Below are 6,000 nucleotides of genomic sequence, written 5' to 3' on the forward strand. Positions count from 1 at the left end.
GCAATGTGTCTTTTGAAAGGGAGATGATCCAAATTGAGTTTAACATGTCACTTGAAGGGAGATGACAACCCAACAAGTCTCTTGAAAGGCGGAATACCCAACTTGAATGTAATTAGTCACTTGAAAGGACGTGACAACCCAACTTGAATATGATAAGTCATTTGAAAGGACGTGTCAACCCAACTTGAATATAACATGTCACTTGAAAAAATGTGACAACCCAACGTGTCTATTGAATGGAAGACGGTCAATTTGAACTTAACATGTCATTTGAAGGATGTGACAACCTAATGTGTCTCTTTGAAAGGCGGACAATCCAATTTGAACTTAACATGCCACTTGAAGGAAGATGACAACCCAATCTTAAATTTAATATACCACTTGAAGGGATGTGACAACCTAACATGTCTCTTTGAAAGGCGGACGATCCAATTTGAACTTAACATGTCATTTGAAGGGAGATGACAACCCAATCTTGAACTTAATATGTTACTTGGACGGATGTGATGACCAATTTGAACATAACATGCCATTTGACGGGAGATGACAACCCAATCTTGAACTTAATGTCTCACTTGAAGGGATGTGACAACCCAACGTGTCTCTGGAAAGGAAGACAACCTAATTTGAATATAACATATCACTTTGAACCAGGTGACAACCCAACGTGTCTATTGAAAAGCAGATGAACCAATCTTGAATATAACATGTCACTTGAAGGGAGGTGACAACCCAACATGTCTCTTGAAAGGCCGACGACCCAATATTGAACTTAATCTATCACTTGAAGGGAGGTGACAACCCAACGTGTCTCTTTAAAGATAGACGACCTAACTTGAACTTAACATGAATGGTGCACCACAAAATCTGCAATAACAATGTTAGTAACAAATGTAACATAAATATAACATAAATGTAACATAAACTATGTAAACTTGATCTTATATGAACAGTGAACAAGGTAATGAACTAATGCAACATTTCGAACATATTAACATCTTGAATTCTAAGAAAAATATCATTTTAAATAGAATAACAAATCAAAAGGTGTCATTTTGAATGGCATGACAAACCAATTTTATAAAGCATCATTTTATTTGAGATAATAAATTAAAATTAAAAAAAGGAAAAACAACGTTTTTAGTCCCTGTGTTATTGCCTAATTTCACTTTTAGTCCCTGCGACATTTGACTGTGCACATTTAACCTTAAATTAACTAAATTCAGCGATTTTGATCAAATTACTAAAAAACGTTAACTTTGTTAACATATCACTTATTAACAGAAAGGGCAATTCTAGTATTATCTATTCTACTTTATTTATTGTATAGTAAAATAATTTTTTATCATTTAAATTTACTCTAGATTCACGTGCTAGCAAACTACCATAGCATACATTGCATTTACTTTACTTTTCTCCTTCATTTTTAATTGTTTATCTCTTTCTCTCTCTCTTAGAATCACATGACAGTACATCTAAAAGTGTGTTCTTTTCTCTTTTCTTTATCTCTTTCTCTCTCTTAGAAATCAAATGTAGAGCACCCAAAAAATTGATTCAATACTAAAGGAAAATAAATGGTGGAGCTCATATTGGAGTGATTTTTGTTTGAATTGAATCAATTTTTAGGTTTTCTTTTCGGTTCTTTTTCAACTCGAGATAGGAGCCAAGTATTTTCGATCTTGGTTTACCGATTCAGTCAAGCTATTTTAGTTCTTCAACTCTGCATTTTCACTGTTTTTTGCTTAAGCTTTCAAATTCAGGTAATATACTTACATATTTGAAGATTTTATTCTCTTCTAAAGTATAAGTGATGTGTGCATGATGACAACTCTAGTTTAGTGGGTGTGATGAGTGTGGATGTGATGAATTACTTTTTGGAAATTCACTCTTTCTTTCACCTAAATATATTTGCACCCCTTTCAAAATTGTAGTGACTCCTTTTGAAGGTGGTAGAAATGGAAGGTATGAGCCTGCGGGTCCAAGAATTGATTTACCTCTCGAATTTCGCCAGGCACCTTGTCGTTTGTGAAGGTATTTTTTTGCTTTGTAGTATTAAAAATTCATTAATGTTGAGACTAATAGTTATCAACATTTAAATGTCCTATCTCACTAAAAATCAGTAAAATATGGTTAATTATGAAGTTTGCATTGTTTTTGTAGTGCTCGAGTGAAATTATTTATCTTGATTGTGAAGAGGCAATATGCATTTCAAAGGGTTGATATTGTGTATTTGACTTGTAAAGTGTGATAGTGAATAAACTGATGCTAGATCTTAACTTATTTGGATGGTTTGATGTAAGATTATTATATATGTTTTTCATCATCTTGAATGGTGTGTAGATGTGGGAAAATAAATTAGGAGATAGAAGCGCTGAGTTTTAGGCTGCGACTCTCCCTTCGATGCTTTTTCGATATTATTTTTTGGATATGTAGAAACATATCAATCTTTTGGTTGTAAAAAACAGTGGATTGATGCATGTGATCTTACTATAGTCATATGCAAAAAGTTCAAATCAAGAACATAATCAAATTGTTTAAGTAGTAGGTAGTTTTAAGATGAAACAAAAACATGTCACTGAAGTATAAACAACTTCAAAGTTAATAGGTAAGAAAAAAATCTAAGGAACATTTTTCTTCTTAGCATATGCTCCATTTCCAACTCTCTTGCTAGCTTGAGAAAGCGCCTCTTGTAAGCTTGACAATGGGACGTATTGTTTTCCCATTCTCTGGATGAGATGTGGCCTTGTACCTTCTCTAGAATGCTCATTAATTTTTTCTAAAATGAATGTAGAACTCTTCAGGGGGATTTGAGGTTGTGCCCTTGGCTGGTTAAGTTGTGTGGCCTACAATACATGAAAGAAAAAAGCTAAGTTAGTAAAGTTCAATACAAACAACATGAATATACAACACGGAAGGTAATTACGATTTGTTTAGTCACAAATGAGGAATTGGATTGTATAAATGCCATGTTCTCAGTAAGAGTGCTTGAAACCTATATCAAAATAACATTTTTAGTATTGTTATTCTTAATAAATATTAAAGGGAATCAACTCGTTTTGAAAACTTACTTCCGTTTCATTATTAAGAGTAGATAAACTTCTTTCCTGACTTCCTGGTGAACTTGTTGTTGTTGAACTTCAGATTGATTGTTTCTTGTAAGAATAGGACATTTTCTACTATTATGTCCTGTTTTTCCACACAATTCACATTTCTTTTTTGTCCCTTTCTTGATGCTTTTAAAAGGGTACATTCTCCAAAATCTGATTCTTTTTTAGTTGTTTCATCATTTCCTCTCTTTCTTAGTTTTCTTGGTCTACCTGGCTAAGATTTATATATGGGTGGCAGTGATGGTTTTACGCCAGTCTTAGACCATTGCTCAGAGTTATTAATTGGCAAAATGGATGGAAAATAACTCTTCATATACTGCTCAACTGTGTAACATTCATGAACATACTTTTCAGGTTCATCCTTCTTAACCCATATAGCTGTAATAGCATGATTACAAGGTATCCTTGTTAAGTCCCATCTCCTACAGGAACATGTCCTCTCCTTATGATCAACAGAGAATAATCTTAGATGAAGGTCCTCAATTTGGTAATGAAATTCATCAGATTTAATGGCAATACACTCAGCAACCTTATCCTTAGTTTGCTCTAGCTTCAATAAGATTCGTGGGCAGATTTTGTGGTTATGGTTCATCATGTTATATTTATTCTTTTGAAGTCTTGACATCATATAGATCCTTATTGATTCAAGCATCGTCAGAATATGTGGTCTCTTGTAGGTAGAAGTATGCTATTAAATGACTCACAGATATTATTCAATAACATGTCACACTTTGTGAATGAAGAGAAAAAAGCTCTTGACCAGTGAATAGGAGGCATATTCGTGAACCACTTAAGGGCATCTATATCTATCTTTGATATTTCCTCCATATGCTTGGAAAATTCAAGTTCTGTAGTTGCTCTAGCAGCTTTCCATAGGACTTCTTTCAACGTCTATCCTCCAAAACCTTCAATTCTAAACTTATTATGCAAATGCCTGACACAAAATCTATGTGCGACATCTAGAATTATCTCATCAAATGCTGGAATTAAACCTTTTTGTTTATCGGAAATGAAAATTCAAGCAAAAGAATTTTGTGAGATTCGTAGATCCTGGTCAAAAGTGTAAGAAACCAGGTCCATGTTTCCTTCAATTCACCTTCTACTATTGTGAATGCAACATGATACATGTTGTTGTTGGCATCAATGCCTACTACAGTCAATAGTTGCCCTCCCTTTTGGCAGCCTTTCAAATGGCATCCATCAACCCCTATTATAGGTTAAAATCTAGCTAAGAATCCTTGCTCGCAAGCTGCAAAACACACATAAAGTCTTTAAAATCTTTTTCTATCTTTGACCATTGTTTTTGAATTATCATCCAACATCAAAATACTTGTAGTCCATGGGTTACTCCTCCTTAACTCTGCACAATAGTCCCATAACATATCAAATGTTCTTCTTTAGTCCCTGTGATCAGATCTAAAGCCTTCTTTTTTGCCCTATAAGATGGATGTCTGCTGAGTGTGAAACTATGCTTCCTCATCACATGAGCTTGAAATTCTTTCACACCCCAACTTGGATTAATTCTTAACTCATCTGCATATTTCTTAGCCAAAAATCCAGAGTCAATAGTTTTATTTTCTCTTTGATTGCCACATGAATGATCAGGGCTTATTGTTTTGATCATGAAAGGTTCATCTTCATTAGCCTTTGATGCGTATATAAACCATTTGCAGTTTGACACCTTACAAATTACCCTCACCCTCTTACTTTCATTTTCTTAAGCTTAATATCGTTTTTCTTCATCACAACACGCACTTCCACTGCCCATTTGAACTCTTTTCTACTACTGAAAATCATATTAAATGTAAACTCAAAATTTGGATCCTCCAGACCTCTTCTTGCATTAAAAACAATTTTTTTTTGAATTATCATCATCTAAATCTCCTTGCAAACTCATTAGTTCATCATCTGATGCATCACAAACTTCTGCTTGAGTGTCACTGGGAATCTTAGCCATGTCGGAGGCAACACCAAACTCAATAGTTTTTTCTTTGAATTGATTATCTCTGATTTTTTCATTAACACCAATCCACTCAGCAGTAGAGTCTATAATTTTATCAAAAATCACGTCATCTCTCCTTCCATGGAATAATAAGAGTCATGAAATGACTCACATTCTTCACTTGTGGCGTTACTTTCCTCTATTACATCAACATCTACCAAGCTCTCTTCACTTTGAAATTGAGCCCCTTCAATATTAACCACATCATAGGTCCATTGATATTCATTTGTGTGCTCCACATATATATCCACCTCTTTACTGTCTGGAATTTTGTGGATAAGATTATATATATTTATATCAGTTGACAAAAGTCTAAAGCTTATTTCAAAATAAGGCCCAAACTTAAACCAAAATTTCACTTTTCTATCATCGACTTTTAACTTTTTCATACACTGTCTTATTTGAATGATAGAATTTTCACCTCCCTTACAATAGTCATAGTAGGCTATTTGTCCACCAACGTAGTTCATCTCCGGCTCGAAAACCCATTGTCCCATATAGTACAATTTAAAAGTGTACATTTTTGTATCTTCATCTATTGTGAGAAAAAAATATGATATTTAGTCTTACTATAAAAAATATCACCAATACAGAAAATACAAAAAAAAGCATACAAATCCAATGACAAAATGTAACTAGTCTTGCAAGTTCAATTTTTTGTTGAATTTGAATAATCAAGTCATTCTGCCAGCGAAGTCCTTAAAGAAGGAATTGTCAACTTGTCTTGTAATAGCAGTACAATATATATTAAGATAAACACATGAATACTTCTAAAAAGTTATAAAGCATATTCATCTAGTATGTATTTATGTTTTGATTTGCCACATCAATATTTAATGTTTATGTTCATCAATCAATATCAAAGTTATAGTCTAATTAACTAGATAGAGT

The 6,000-nt window shown here is 33.5% G+C and overlaps 1 pseudogene; it reads right to left on the reverse strand.

Moving 5' to 3' along the window:
* Positions 1 to 2,572: 2,572 nt before the first annotated feature.
* Positions 2,573 to 5,064, reverse strand: LOC125877375 (uncharacterized; annotated as a pseudogene).
* Between the last annotated feature and the right edge of the window lie 936 nt (positions 5,065 to 6,000).

Source organism: Solanum stenotomum, chromosome 9, assembly GCF_019186545.1.
Source record: "Solanum stenotomum isolate F172 chromosome 9, ASM1918654v1, whole genome shotgun sequence".
NCBI lineage: Eukaryota > Viridiplantae > Streptophyta > Magnoliopsida > Solanales > Solanaceae > Solanum > Solanum stenotomum.